The sequence below is a fragment of the Arachis hypogaea genome, chromosome 16, assembly GCF_003086295.3.
Source record: "Arachis hypogaea cultivar Tifrunner chromosome 16, arahy.Tifrunner.gnm2.J5K5, whole genome shotgun sequence".
NCBI lineage: Eukaryota > Viridiplantae > Streptophyta > Magnoliopsida > Fabales > Fabaceae > Arachis > Arachis hypogaea.
The window spans coordinates 112,831,214-112,848,101 of record NC_092051.1 but is presented as its reverse complement, the minus strand read 5'-3'; positions in this window follow the sequence as shown (position 1 = coordinate 112,848,101).

Here is a 16,888-nt window from a genome sequence, read left to right as displayed (position 1 = left end):
CCATAGCTTGAAACCAAGTATCGACCTCAATCAGATTGGTGGTTCCTTTGAACTTAGATGGATTAACCTTTAAGAAGGTTGCCAGTGTCATCGGGCCCTGAGCTTCGCTTCCACCATTGCCATTATTGTTTATCTGTTGCCTAAGAGCCTCCACAGTGGCCTACATAGCAGCAGCCATGTTCTCCAATGCCGTCATAAAGCTTACTGAGTCATTTGGGTTGATTCCCGGTCCCTGAGCACTAGTACGACCTCTCTCACAACCTCGACCGTGTCCACGAGGCGCCATCTGGTTCCTATACACACCAAACAATCGATATCATGTTGATCAGTCTCAATATCGGAAGCATAGTGCTTTAAAGTACCAAAGGTACACTCATGGACTTCATGCTAGATGTATCGGTTAGATTCCCTAACTAGCACAGGCACAGACACAGAGTATGCATTGAAGCATAAGTAGTTCCATCCCTCAGGCTCACGAAGATGAACTGCTCTGATACCATAATGTAATACCCTAATATTTAAATCCTTATGCTCGAGTCATAAGTCAATGATATTACGGTGGTACGACCCTCAAGGTGGATTTTTATTACATAACTATAAGTAAAATAGAAAGGGGTATTAATCGAGAAGCCTGAAAAGAGTAAAATAAAATCGCGAAGTCGTATCACTCACGCATCGGCAGCTAAAAGATAAAGCGTGAAGTCAAAAGCGGTATACAGATAAAAGCATCTAGGAGAATAAGAGAAGGACAGTATATAGATATATAACATAAGTAAATAGCCACTAGTCGCGACCCGCGAAGTTTAGGCCGGCTAGAGTACAGTATGAAAGTAGTGGACAACAGTATCTCCTAATCTCTCCCAGAAGAAACATAAGAGCCTCTATAGGCAAGTTTAAAAGAGTTCAATACATAATATAAGCTTTTCCAAATAAAGGTGGAGAGATTCTAAGCAAAATATAAAGTAGATAATATAAGATCTTCGCCATCTCTCAGATGAACCACAGTTCACTTCTGAGCACCTGGACCTGTATCTAAAAAACAAGAGATATATATACGAAATGAGAACCCCTGACCCATGGGTTTCCATTACGGTAAAAGTGCCAAATAAATACAATGCATTACAATAAAAACTCACTAAGCATCCTAACTTCATTTCACCAATATTCACCCTATGTTCTCGCTAATCCATAAATAGGCAACTGTCATAAAGGAATACTAAATCTAAATTATATCTTTCATACTTCTCAACTCTCTCTTACTCTCTAACGAATCAAAATAAGAGTCATAAAAAAAACCATCACCAGTTATTCTGTCTCAGCAATTCTATATCGTCACCTCATATCCTCACCTGGAGCAAGTGAAATCACTTTACTGCGTCTACCCAGGGAGCTCAAATTATCTTATTCAGTAATCATCATTTTACATTAATCATATCATTATCCCATTTCAACAAGAACAGCCCTCAGCGTCAACCGACACCAGCATAAGGGACCTCTCAGTTGTACAAACACAATCAATACAGACAAGTAATACACAAATAAGGTACAAGTAGAACAGATAGCATATAGTCAGGTAACATAGCATATATGATATAGCAATCCAAACAAATAGGCAAACCCAAACAATTAAAACATATGCATATAATGTATGCATACCCTATGGCTGATGATATCATCTGTCGGTTATATATCTGACCCGACACGTCCTGGTAGCTAACCATGGATAGAAACACCTATCGCGGAGCAAGTAGGTTTGAACTACAACCCCCTTGCTACTACTCGCTCAACCCAGAGCCAGTGGAATAACCACTACTACAGCTACTACCCAGGCGGGTATTTAAAAGCTCAACCTGGAGCGAGTGGGATCACCACTACTGCCGTTACTACCCAGGTATCACAATCTCTGACTTGGAGCAAGTGGAACGAACTACAACCCTTGCTACTGCCCAGGATCTCAAAACATACATTCATTCAATTCAGAATCAATCATCATTGTTATCAAATCTCAAATATTAACCTGGAACAAACAGGACGAACCACCACTCTTACTACTACCCAGGTATCACAAATACACATTTATTCATAATCACCCTTCATTATTATCAATTCTCAGACAATGACCCGGAGCAAGTGGGACGAATCACGACCCTTGCTACTACCCAGGTATCACAAGCATACTTTCATTCAAAACTCCATAATTAAACTATCATGATTCTCTTTCCCCATCTCATACCCGGAGCAAGTGGACAATACCACTGCCTACTACCCGAGGTCACACGTCACATTCAACATTTTCCATCATTATTCATTTACCACATTCATTAATCATATATACATCTCCGGCATACTCGCTATATATTCAAGCTTCCTCAATCAATCATAATTATTTAATCATTAATCATATACATATACATACTCAGCAATATTTCAATGTTTGTCATAGCCATCCAACTCATAACATACACAGCACTCTCACCATCATCCTCAGCAACTCATGCAATCATCATTACTCATCATTCATCATTGATTCTTACTTTACTTCATCCACAAGTTATCACATGTTCTATCTTCTTTTCATTACTAGGCATGCTATAAAGATTTAATACTTAAAGGATGAAAATGGAGGCTTCGAAGTCTGAAATTTGGCTTTAAAAACTCAAAAATCAACTTTTGCTGAAAAAGAGTCACGCGTGCGCGTCGCCCATGTGTACGCGTGAAAGTCAGAAAAATAAAGCGACGAGTGCACGTCACCCATGCGCACGCGTGGATGGAAGAAAAGTAAGGTGACGTGTGCGCGTCAGACACGCGTACGCGTGGGTGCATTTTGTGCTCCTTGCACAAAACCAGCACAATTCCAACGCAACTCTCTGGATTTTCTACTGGGCATTTACATCAGTGCATCGACGCATACACGTCGGCCAGGCGCACACGTGGATGAGTAAAAATCGAGACTGACGCGTGCGCGTCGACCACGCGTGGGTGTGGAAGCAGGATATTCCAAAATTTTTACTAAGTTAAAAAGCTGCAGAATTACATTTTCAAACCCCAAACTTCCAACACACATAACTTCTTCTATAAAATTTCTTTTTCAACCATTTCTAAACCGTTGGAAAGATCGTTGAATAAACTTTCATAAGAATCTAATTTTGAAGAATTCCAAACTCCGTGGACCGAATAACGGACCACCAAAGTTGGTCAAAAATAAGTTTTTACCCAAAATAAAAATCACCAATTTTACCAATGTTCACAAGCTAAATTCATTTTCACTCATCCAAATTACCACAACTCAACCACATTCACATAATTATACTCAACCAAAATGAAACCTACCTCATCTACACAATTTCACCCAAAACTATCAAATTCCACCCTAGATTCCTCGAACCTTATTATTCAATAACCAAACCAATTATTTACACATTCAAAATCTAAAATCCATCCAATCTCTTATATCATCACACAATACACACATCAACTTACCTCGCTTATCTCTTTCGGCCTCCGGCCCAAGATTCACGGCCTCCGGCCCAAATTCACAATTTAAATGCATTTCCACAAAACAATATTCATTATCCAATTCATCAAATTCTTAACATACCAACATACAAATACACACAATTCTCAACCCAATCATTAATTCACATTACATATCAACTATGCATATTAGTATCAACCATTTGCACAATCCAAATTTATCCTAGGGGCATCTAGCCTAGAAATTCTCATCACACCACATGGTACGTAAATGAAACGTAAACCGTACCTCTTGTAGCCAAAATAATTTAACTTCTTCTTAAGAGTCTCCACCAATCCTTAGCTCCAAACCTCACCAAAGCACTTCAAGCAATATCAATCTTCCAATTGTGCACCAAAATCACCCAATATACTAACATAACCAATTTCACATATATACATCAACTTAGGGTTCATAAAAATGATAAATCACAAAATTTAGATAGTTTCTTACCTTAACCCACATAATTTTGTGATGAATATCACCAATGGCTCATACTAGAGCACTCCTAAACAACCAAAATTACAAGATTTTCTCAAATCCAAACTAAATTTGAAATATAAGAGGAAAAATAGAAATTGGGCATAGCAAAGTTAGATACTTACCACAAAACTTTGATAGACTCAAAGAGGTAGAGAAGAGCGACATGTGGTCGCAAACGGCTCGTCAATCGGAGTTTCGGAGAGAAAGTTATGATGATTTGAAGATCAAAAAGAGTTAGGGTTTCTCTCTTCTCATCTCTCTCTTTTCATTTCAGCAACAACAACACTAAATGAGGGTTGTGGTGGCTGAATGGTGATGAGCAGATATTTTATATGCTTTTTTAGGGTAATTTCATTTAGTTTTTAGTATGTTCTAGTTTTTAGGATATTTTTATTAGTTTCTAGGCAAAATTCATATTTTTGGACTTTACTATGATTTTGTGTGTTTTTCTGTGATTTCAGATATTTTCTGGCTAAAATTGAGGAAGCTGAGCAAAAAAATCTGATTCAGGCTGAAAAAGGACTGCAGATGCTGTTGGATTCTGACCTCTCTTCACTCGAAATGGATTTTCTAGAGCTACAGAAGTCCAAATGGCGCGCTCTCAATTGCGTTGGAAAGTAGACATCCAGGGCTTTCCAGCAATATATAATGGTCCATACTTTTCTCAAGGATACATGACTTAAACCGGTGTTCAACGCCAGTTCCATGTTGCATTCTGGCGTTAAACGCCAGAAACAGGTTACAAGTTGGAGTTAAACACCAGAAACAGGTTACAACCTGGCGTTTAACTCTGAAAACAGCCTAGGCACGTGTAAAGTTCAAGTCTCAGCCCCAGCACACACCAAGTGGGTCCCAGAAGTGGATTTCTGCACTATCTATCTTAGTTTATTTTTTTCTGTAAACCTAGGTTACTAGTTGAGTATTTAAACAACTTTTAGAGATTTATTTTGTACCTCATGACATTTTTAGATCTGAACTTTGTACTCTTTGACGGCATGAGTCTCTAAACTCCATTGTTGGGGGTGAGGAGCTCTGCTGTGTCCCGATGAATTAATGCAATTATTTCTGTTTTCTATTCAAACACACTTATTTCTATCTAAAATGTTCATTCGCACTTCAATATGATGGATGTGATGATCCGTGACACTCATCACCATTCTCAACCTATGAACGCGTGCCTGACAACCACCTCCGTTCTACCTTCGATTGAATGAGTATCTCTTGGATTCATTAATCAGAATCTTCGTGGTATAAGCTAGAATCCATTGGCAGCATTCTTGAGAATCCGGAAAGTCTAAACCTTGTCTGTGGTATTCCGAGTAGGATTCAAGGATTGAATGACTGTGACGAGCTTCAAACTCGCGAGTGTTGGGCGTAGTGACAGACGCAAAAGGATCAATGGATCCTATTCCAGCATGATCGAGAACCGACAGATGATTAGTCGTGCGGTGACAGCGCACCTGGACCATTTTCACTGAGAGGTCGGATGGTAGCCATTGACAACGGTGATCCACCAACAAACAGCTTACCATAGGAGGAACCTTGCGTGCGTGAAGAAGAAGACAGGGGGAAAGCAGAGATTCAGAAGACAAAGCATCTCCAAAACTCCAACATATTCTCCATTACTGCATAACAAGTATTTAATTCATGCTCTTTTATTTTTCGCAATCCAAACTAATAATTATAATTGATATCCTGACTAAGAATTACAAGATAACCATAGATTGCTTCAAGCCAATAATTTCCGTGGGATTCAACCCTTACTCACGTAAGGTATTACTTGGACGACCCAGTGCACTTGCTGGTTAGTTGTGCGGAGTTGTGAAAAGTGTGAATCACAATTTCGTGCACCAAGTTTTTGGCGCCGTTGGCGGGGATTGTTTGAGTTTGGACAACTGACGGTTTATTTTGTTGCTTAGATTAGGAAAAATTTTTCTTTTTTTTTTTTTGGTTTAGAGTCTTCTATCATTGTTTTTGGTTGAATTTTTTTTTAATTTTTCGAAAATTTTTATAAACTAATAATTGAGTTTTCCTGTTTGAGTTTAGTTTCATATTTTAAGTTTGGTGTCAATTCCATGTTTTTATTTTCTCTTAAATTTTCGAGTTTATACTCATTGTTCTTTCTTAATCTTCAAGTTGTTCTTATTTATTTTCCTTATTTGATCTTTAGTTTTTTTCTTGTTTTGTGATTTTTTCTTGTTTTTCTTGTGCTTTTTCAAAATATTAGTTTTCAAAAAAATTTTATACATTAAATACCTTATTAAAACACTTTAAATTTATAACTCAATTGGCTAGAGCGTTGTGCTTATGTTCCTGGTAATTAGGAATTTTCCTTTTAAAACTTTTTCAAAAATAATTTTTCTTTGATTAAATCTGGTGCCAAACTTTTAAGTTTGGTGTTCTCTTGTTATTTTTCTTTAATTTTCGAAAAGTTATTCTTAGTTTTCTAAAAGTTTTAAGTTTGCTGTTCCCTTTTATATTCTTGAATCTTTGAATCTTGTTCTTGTTGTTCTTATGAGTCTTCAAGGTGTTCTTGAGTCTTCTTTGTATTTTGATCTTAAAAATTTTTAAGTTTGGTGTTCCTTGGTGTTTTTCCTCCAAAATTTTCGAAAATAAGGAGCATTAGATCTAAAAATTTTAAGTTTTGTGTCTTTTTATTGTTTTTCTCTTTCCTCATTGAATTCAAAAATATATTTTTCCTTTATTTTAACTGATTTTTCAAAAATTACATTTAAAAATTCAGATTTTTATTTTAAAAATCAAATATTTTCAAAATTCAAAATCTTATTCAAAAATCATATTCAAAAATTTTCAAATCTTTTCAATTAATTAGTCAATTCAACATTCAAATTTCTTTTTATTTTCCTTTTCTTTTAATTTTCGAAATCTATATTTTATTTTCTAATTATTTTACTTTATTTTATTTCATTTTTTTCGGTTATTTTTAATTAAATAAAACAAAAAAAATAAATAAAAATATATTCTACTTGTAATTCACATCATCTCCCTTTCTCCGTCATGGATATAAGCGGAAATGAACAGTCCAGAAGGACTCTGGGGTCATATGCTAACCCCACTACTGCTGCATATGGGAGTAGTATCTGTATACCCTCCATCAAAGCAGGCAGTTTTGAGCTAAATCCTCAGCTCATTGTCATGGTGCAGCAAAACTGCCAGTATTTCGGTCTTCCACAGGAAGAACCTACTGAGTTTCTGGCACAATTCTTGTAAATTGCTGTCACAGTACGTGACAAGGAGGTAGATCAGAATATATACAGACTGTTACTATTTCTGTTTGCTGTAAAAGATCAAGCTAAAAGGTGGTTAAATAACCAACCCACAGCAAGCATAAGGACATGGAAACAGTTATCAGACAAATTCCTGAATCAATATTTTCCTCCAAAAAGGATGACACAGCTAAGGCTGGATATCCAAGGCTTTAAACAAGAGGATGATGAATCCCTTTATAATTCCTGGGAGAGATACAGAAGGATGCTAAGGAAATGCCCCTCTGAAATATTTTCAGAGTGGGTGCAATTAGACATCTTCTACTATGGGCTTACAGAGAGAGCTCAAGTATCTCTAGACCACTCAGCTGGTGGATCTATACACATGAGGAAAACTATTGAAGAGGCTCAAGAGCTTATTGATATAGTTGCTAGAAATCAGTATTTGTACATAAGTAGTGGGTCCTCCACAAAAGAAGAAGCCAAAGCAGTATCTACTGAGCTTGGTCCTCCAGAACAGGTTGCTGAACTCAGTCAACAATTGTGCTTTCTAACAAAACAGCTAGCAGAATTCAAGGAGATGCTACAAGACACTAAAAATGCTAATAAAAATATGGAGGCACAATTGAATCAGACAAAACAGCAGTTATCAAAGCAGATAACAGAAGAGTGCCAAACAGTTCAATTAAGAAGTGGGAAAACATTAAATACCTCGCTTCAGAGCAGCAGAAAGCCACGGAAAGAACAACTGACAGAGGATGAGCAAAATATCATCCAAAATACCTCTGAGGACAGTAAGAGCCCAGAGAGGAATGATTCTGGCGCTCAAACGCCAGAAAAGGATAGAGAGCTGGTGTTAAACACCCAACCCATGCTCAGTTCTGGCATTCAAACGCCACAAACAAGCAAGGAGTTGGCATTAAACGCCCAAAGGAAGCTTAGTTCTGGTGTTCAAACGCCAGGAACAAGTAAGGAGTTGGCGTCCAACGCCAATCCAGCTTCTAGCCCTGGCATTCAAATGCCGGTGAGGGATCAGACACACACAAATGCTGATAACAACCCCTCTAAAAAGGCTTCTCTAACCACCTCTGTAGGAAATAAACCTGCAGCAACCAAGGTTGAAGAATACAAAGCCAAAATGCCTTATCTTCAAAAACTCCGCCAAGAGGAGCAGGATAGGCAATTTGCTCGCTTTATAGACTATCTTAGGACTCTTGAAATAAAGATTCCATTTGCAGAGGCACTTGAGCAAATACCTTCTTATGCCAAGTTCATGAAAGAGATCTTGAGTCATAAGAAGGATTGGAGAGAAACTAAAAGAGTTATCCTCACTGAAGAATGCAGTGCAGTCATTCTGAAAAGCTTCCCAGAAAAGCTTAAAGATCCCGGGAGCTTCCTGATACCATGCACATTAGAGTGTAATTGCACCAAGATAGCTTTATGTGATCTTGGGGAAAGTATCAATCTAATACCTACATCCACTATCAGAAAGCTTGGTTTAACTGAAGAAGTCAAACCAACCCAGATATGTCTCCAACTTGCTGATGGCTCCATTAAATACCCATCAGGCGTGATTGAAGACATGATTGTCAGGGTTGGGCCATTCGCCTTCCCCACTGACTTTGTAGTACTGGAAATAGAGGAGCACAAGAGTGCTACTCTCATTCTAGGAAGACCTTTCCTAGCAACTGGACGAACTCTCATTGATGTCCAAAAGGGGGAAGTAACCCTGAGAGTCAATGAGGATGAGTTTAAGTTGAATACTGTCAAAGCCATGCAGCATCCAGACACACCAAAAGACTACATGAAAGTTGATCTTATTGACTCTTTAGTAGAGGAGATCAACATGGCTGCGAGTCTCGAATCAGAGCTGGAAGACATCTTTAAAGATGTTCAGCCTGATCTGGAGGATTCAGAGGAATTGAAAGAGCCTCTGGAAATTCCTCAGGAAGAGGAAAAACCTCCTAAACCCGAGCTCAAACCATTACCACCATCCCTGAAATATGCATTTCTGGGAGAAGGTGACACTTTTCCAGTGATCATAAGCTCTGCTTTGAATTCACAGAAAGAGGAAGCACTACTTCAAGTGCTAAGGACACACAAGACAGCTCTTGGGTGGTCCATAAGTGACCTTAAGGGCATAAGCCCAGCTAGATGCATGCACAAGATCCTATTGGAGGATGATGCTAAGACAGTGGTTCAACCACAGAGGCAGTTAAATCTAGCCATGAAGGAAGTAGTGCAGAAAGAGGTCACCAAGCTACTGGAGGCTGGGATTATTTATCCTATTTCTGATAGCCCCTGGGTGAGCCCTGTTCAAGTTGTCCCCAAAAAAGGAGGCATGACAGTGGTTCATAATGAAAAAAATGAACTGGTTCCTACAAGAACAGTTACAGGGTGGCGCATGTGTATTGACTACAGAAGGCTCAATACTACCACCAGAAAGGATCATTTTCCTTTACCATTCATAGACCAGATGCTAGAGAGACTAGCAGGTCATGATTTTTACTGCTTTTTGGATGGCTATTCAGGTTAGAACCAAATTGCAGTAGATCTCCAGGATCAAGAGAAAACTGCATTTACATGTCCATGTGGAGTATTTGCCTACAGAAGGATGCCATTTGGGCTGTGTAATGCACCTGCAACCTTTCAGAGATGCATGCTCTCTATTTTCTCTGATATGGTGGAAATATTTCTGGAAGTCTTCATGGATGACTTCTCAGTATATGGAGACTCATTCAGCTCCTGTCTTGATCACCTGAAACTTGTCCTGAAGAGATGCCAAGAGACCAACCTAGTCTTAAACTGGGAAAAATGTCACTTCATGGTGACTGAAGGGATTGTCCTTGGGCATAAAATCTCAAATAAGGGAATAGAGGCGGATCAAGCAAAAATAGAGGTAATTGAAAAATTACCACCACTTGCCAATGTTAAGGCAATCAGAAGCTTTCTGGGGCATGCAGAATTCTATAGGAGGTTTATAAAGGATTTTTCAAAAATTGCAAAACCTCTAAGTAATCTGCTAGCTGCTGACACGCCATTTGTGTTTGACACAGAGTGTCTGCAGGCATTTGAAACTCTGAAAGCTAAGCTGGTCACAGCACCAGTTATTTCTGCACCAGACTAGATATTACCATTCGAATTGATGTCTGATGCCAGTGATCATGCCATTGGTGCAGTATTGGGGCAGAGGCATGACAAGCTTCTGCATGTCATTTATTATGCTAGCCGTGTTTTAAATGACGCCTAGAAAAATTACACAACCACAGAAAAAGAATTGCTTGCAGTGGTTTATGCCATTGACAAGTTTAGATCATACTTAGTAGGATCAAAAGTGATTGTGTACACTGACCATGCTGCTCTTAAATATCTACTTACAAAGCAGGATTCAAAACCCAGGCTCATAAGATGGGTGTTGCTTCTGCAAGAGTTTGATATAGAAATAAGAGACAGAAAAGGGACAGAAAACCAAGTGGCTGATCACCTGTCCCGAATAGAACCAGTAGAAGGGGCTTTCTCCCCCCTATTGAGATCTCTGAAACTTTTTCGGATGAGCATTTGTTCGCCATTCAGGAAACACCATGGTTTGCAGACATAGCAAACTATAAAGCTGCAAGGTTCATACCCAAGGAGTACAGCAGGCAACAAAAGAAAAAATTAATTACTAATGCAAAGTACTACTTGTGGGATGAACCCTATCTCTTTAAGAGATGTGCAGACGGAATAATCCGTAGGTGTGTGCCTAGAGAAGAAGCATAGAAGATCTTATGGTATTGCCATGGGTCACAATATGGAGGTCATTTCGGAGGTGAGCGAACAGCCACCAAGGTCCTCCAATGTGGTTTCTATTGGCCCACCCTTTATAAAGATTTCCGAGAGTTTGTACGTAACTGTGACAGTTGCCAGAGAGCTGGTAATCTGCCTCATGGTTACGCCATGCCTCAACAAGGGATCTTTGAGATTGAGTTGTTTGATGTATGGGGTATTGGCTTCATGGGGCCTTTCCCACCATCATACTCAAACACTTATATTCTGGTGGCAGTTGACTATGTATCCAAATGGGTAGAGGCTGTTGCCACACCCACTAATGATACTAAGACAATGCTGAAGTTCCTCCAGAAACATATCTTCAGCAGATTTGGTGTCCCTAGAGTGCTAATCAGTGATGGGGGCACCCACTTCTGCAATAAACAGCTTTACTCTGTCATGGTCCGGTATGGAATTAGCCACAAAGTGGCAACTCCATATCATCCACAGACAAATGGGCAAGCTGAAGTCTCTAACAGAGAACTGAAAAGAATCCTGGAATGGACTGTAAGTACCCATAGAAAGGATTGGGTAAGAAGCTTGGATGATGCTCTGTGGGCCTACAGAACAGCATTCAAGACTCCTATAGGGACCTCTCGATACCAGCTTGTGTATGGTAAGGCCTGTCATCTGCCCGTGGAACTGGAATACAAAGCCTACTGGGCAACCAGGTTCCTGAACTTTGATGCCAAATTAGCTGGAGAAAAAAGATTGCTCCAGTTGAATGAGCTAGAGGAATTCAGACTCACTACTTTCGAAAACGCCAAGCTTTACAAAGAGAAAGCAAAAAGGTGGCATGACAGAAAGCTGTCATCTAGAGTCTTTGAACCAGGACAGAAGGTTCTGCTGTTTAACTCTAGGCTCAGGCTATTCCCCGGGAAACTGAAATCCCGGTGGAGGGGACCATATGTGATTACAAGTGCGTCACCATATGGCTATGTGGAGCTTCAAGACATTGATTCTAATAAGAAGTTCATTATTAATGGACAGAGAATCAAACATTATCTTGAAGGCAATGTTGAGCAGGAATGCTCAAGGCTGAGGCTAGATTAAAAAGCTCTACAAGGTCCAGCTAAAGACAATAAAGAAGCGCTTGCTGGGAGGCAACCCAGCCATTAGCAAAACTCTTTCTGTTATTTTATTTTATTCTATTCTTCATTTTATTTATTTTTAAAGCATATAAGTTCAATATTAACAAGGTAAAGAATCAATTGCATAAGTTCACAGGGCTACAGAAGGATTCAGAGCACAAAACAGAAAAAAAGAGCTCACTGGCAAGAAAACGCCAGTAAGAGGCACCATTGGGCGTTAAACGCCCAAAAGGAGCATCTACTGGGCGTTTAACGCCAGTAGAGATAGTCATCTGGGCGTTAAACGCCAGAAAGAAGCAGCTTCTGGGCGTTTAACGCCAGATTTACAGCATCCTGGGCGTTCAGAAAAATGCCCAGTGACAAAGGAGTTTCTGGCGTTTAACACCAGCTGGAAGCAACAGCTGGGCGTTAAACGCCTAAACCAAGCACCAAGTGGGCGTTAAACACCCAAAACTTGCAGCAGTTGGGCATTTAACGCCAGGATTGTGGGGAGTAGGCAATTTCGTTTTCAATCCAAATTTTTTCCATTTTTTATGTTTCAATTCATGATTTCTTGCACAAACATGTTACAAATCCTAATTTTTCAAATCCTTTTTCAAAAGATATCAAATGTATCTTAATTCATAAACCCTTTTTATTTTATCCTCTTCAAATTATTTTCAAATCCTTTTCAAAACAATTCTATCTCTTTTCCTTCTAAAATCTTTTCAACTCATCAGTATCTTTTTCAAATCTTCACAACATCTTTTTCAAAATTCAGATTTATCTTTTTTAAATATCTTTCATATCTTTTCAATTTTAAATTATATCTTTTCCAAATCACTTTTTCTATCATATCTTTTTCAAACAATTTTCGAAACCCACCCCCCTTTCCCTTTAAATGTTGGTTCGGCCTCCCCCCCACCTCCACAATTCGGACTTGGCTCTCCTCATATCCCTCTCCTTTCTTTTCTTTTGCTTAAGGACAAGCAAACCTCTAAGTTTGGTGTGTTTATCCGTGATCACTAAGCCAATATCCACTAAGATCATGGCTCCTAAGGGAAAACAAACCAACTCAAGAGGCAAGAAAGAGAATATTCCAAAACTACTTTGGAATCAAGGGAAGTTCTTAACCAAAGAACATTCAGACCATTACTACAAAATAATGGGTCTAAGGTCAGTGATCCCGGAAGTTAAATTCGATCTGAAAGAAGACGAATATCCGGAGATCCAAGAGCAAATTCGAAACAGGAGCTAGAAAGTCCTAGCTAATCCTGAAACAAAGGTGGGAAGAAACATGGTTCAGGAATTCTACGTAAATCTGTGACAGATGGACAGGTAGAGAATAGCGGGAACCACATTCTATGACTATAGAACTTTGGTCAGAGGGAAGATTGTTCACACCCACCCTGACAAAATAAGGGAGATCTTCAAGCTGCCTCAACTGCAAGATGACCCAGACTCCTTTAATAGGAGAATAATGAGATCAAACCTAAACTTGGACAAGATCCTAGAGGACATATGTCTCCCTGGAGCTAAATGGACAACCAACACAAAGGGTGCCCCGAACCAACTCAAAAGAGGAGATCTCAAACCAGTCGCCAGAGGCTGGCTGGACTTCATTGGGCGCTCTATATTGCCCACTAGCAACCGCTTTGAGGTCACCATCAGAAGAGCAGTGATGATTCATTGCATTATGCTGGAAAAAGAAGTGGAAGTTCATCAGTTGATTGCTTGTGAGCTTTACAAGATTGCAAACAAGAACTCCAAAGATGCCAGATTGGCTTATCGAAGCTTGGTCTCTCTGTTATGTAAAGATGCTGGGATAAAAATGGGAGTAGATGAATACATCCCAATTGAGCTACCAATCACCAAAAAGTCTATGAAAGGACAACAAGTGCAGGATAAACCCATCAAGAGGAGAGCACAGGAGTTCCTCCCGGAAATCCCTCAAATTGAATACTGGGAGCGCCTAGAAGCATCTGTCACCAAGTTGCAAGAAGCTGTGGATCAACTGAAGGAAGAACAGCAAAATCAAAACAGCATGCTCTGTAAACTGCTTAGAGAACAAGAAGAGCAAGGGCGTGAACTGAAGGAACTGAAGCGCCAGAAGCCATCTCTTGAAAGGCCAAGCACTCCATAGACTAAAGAGGCATCCACCTCCCAAATTTAAGGTTGTTGAGTTCTAATCTTAACCTTAACTCTGTGATAATTGTTCTTATTAGAAATTTACCTTAGAAGTTATATATGAGTAGTAGTAATTAGTATCTCTATTTTGATTTTATCTCCAATTAAGCTATAATTTATTTTTCTCATCATCATTAGACATGAATAAAATAACAGATTTTCTTTGAATAAGGAGGCAATATTTTTTCGAGTTCTTAATAAGGAAACTTCTAATTATCTATATGTGGTGGCAATACTTTTTGTCTTCTGAATGAATGCCTGAACAGTGCATGTTTTTTATATTGAATTTTATGAATGTTAAAATTGTTGGCTCCTGAAAGAATGATGAACAAGAGAAATGTTATTGATGATCTAAAAAATCATGAAATTGATTCTTGAAGCAAGAAAAAGCAGCAAAAAAAAGAGAGAGAGATAGAAGAAGAAGGAGCAGTAGAAAAAGCCAGTAGCCCTTAAAACTAAAAGGCAAGGGTAAAAAGGATCCAAGGCTTTGAGCATTAATGGATAGGAGGGCCTAAAAGGAATAAAATCCTGGCCTAAGCGGCTAAACTAAGCTGTCCCTAAATATGTGCTTGTGGCGTGAAGGTGTCAAGTGAAAACTTGAGACTGAGCGGTTAAAGTCGAGGTCCAAAGCAAAAACAGAGTGTGCTTAAGAACTCTGGACACCTCTAATTGGGGACTTTAGCAAAGCTAAGTCACAATCTAAAAAGGTTCACCCAGTTATGTGTCTGTGGCATTTATGTATCTGGTGGTAATACTGGAAAACAAAGTGCTTAGGGCTACGGCCAAGACTCATAAAGTAGCTGTGTTCAAGAATCAACATACTAAACAAGGAGAATCAATAAAACTATATGAATTCTGAGTTCCTATGGATGCCAATCATTCTGAATTTTAAAGGATAAAGTGAGATGCCAAAACTATTCGGAAGCAAAAAGCTACTAGTCCCGCTCATCTGATTAGAATCTGAGCTTCACTTAAAACTCTGAGACATTATTGCTTCTTGATTTCTTTTCATCCTATTTTATTTGTCTAGTTGCTTGGGGACAAGCAACAGTTTAAGTTTGGTGTTGTGATGAGCGGATATTTTATACGCTTTTTGAGGGTAATTTCATGTAGTTTTTAGTATGTTTTAGTTTTTAGGATATTTTTATTAGTTTCTAGGCAAAATTCATATTTCTGTACTTTACTATAAGTTTGTGTATTTTTCTATGATTTCAGGTATTTTCTGGCTGAAATTGAGGGAGCTGAGCAAAAAAATCTAATTCAAGCTGAAAAAGGACTGCAGATGCTGTTGGATTCTGACCTCCCTGCACTTGAAATGGATTTTCTGGAGCTACAGGAGTCCAATTGGCGCGCTCTCAATTGTGTTGGAAAGTAGACATCCAGGACTTTCCAGCAATATATAATAGTCCATACTTTTCTCAAGGATAAACGACGTAAACCGGCGTTCAATGCCAGTTCCATGTTGCATTCTGGCGTTAAACGCCAGAAACAGGTTACAAGTTGGAGTTAAACGCCAGAAACAGGTTACAACCTGGCATTTAACTCTGGAAACAGCCTAGGCACATGTAAAGCTCAAGTCTCAGCCCCAGCACATACCAAGTGGGCCCCAAAAGTGGATTTCTGCACTATCTATCTTAGTTTATTTTTTTTCTGTAAACCTAGGTTACTAGTTGAGTATTTAAACAACTTTTAGAGATTTATTTTGTACCTCATGACATTTTTAGATCTGAACTTTGTACTCTTTGACGGCATGAGTCTCTAAACTCCATTGTTGGGGATGAGGAGCTCTGCTGTGTCCTGATGAATTAATGCAATTATTTCTGTTTTCTATTCAAACACGCTTGTTTCTATCTAAGATGTTCATTCGCACTTCAATATGATGGATGTGATGACCCGTGACACTCATCACCATTCTCAACCTATGAACGCGTGCCTGACAACCACCTCCGTTCTACCTTCGATTGAATGAGTATCTCTTGAATTCATTAATCAGAATCTTCGTGGTATAAGCTAGAATCCATTGGCAGCATTCTTGAGAATCCGGAAAGTCTAAACCTTGTCTGTGGTATTCCGAGTAGGATTCAAAGATTGAATGACTGTGACGAGCTTCAAACTCGCGAGTGTTGGGCGTAGTGACAGACGCAAAAGGATCAATGGATCCTATTCCAGCATGATCGAGAACCGACAGATGATTAGTCGTGCGGTGACAGCGCACCTGGACCATTTTCACTGAGAGGACGGATGGTAGCCATTGACAACGGTGATCCACCAACACACAAATTGCCATAGGAGGAACCTTGCGTGCGTGAAGAAGAAGACAGGGGGAAAGCAGAGATTCAGAAGACAAAGCATATCCAAAACTCCAACATATTCTCCATTACTGCATAACAAGTATTTAATTCATGCTCTTTTATTTTTCGTAATCCAAACTAATAATTATAATTGATATCCTGACTAAGAAATACAAGATAACCATAGATTACTTCAAGCCAACAATCTCCGTGGGATTCGACCCTTACTCACGTAAGATATTACTTGGACGACCCAGTGCACTTGCTGGTTAGTTGTGCGGAGTTGTGAAAAGTGTAAATCACAATTTC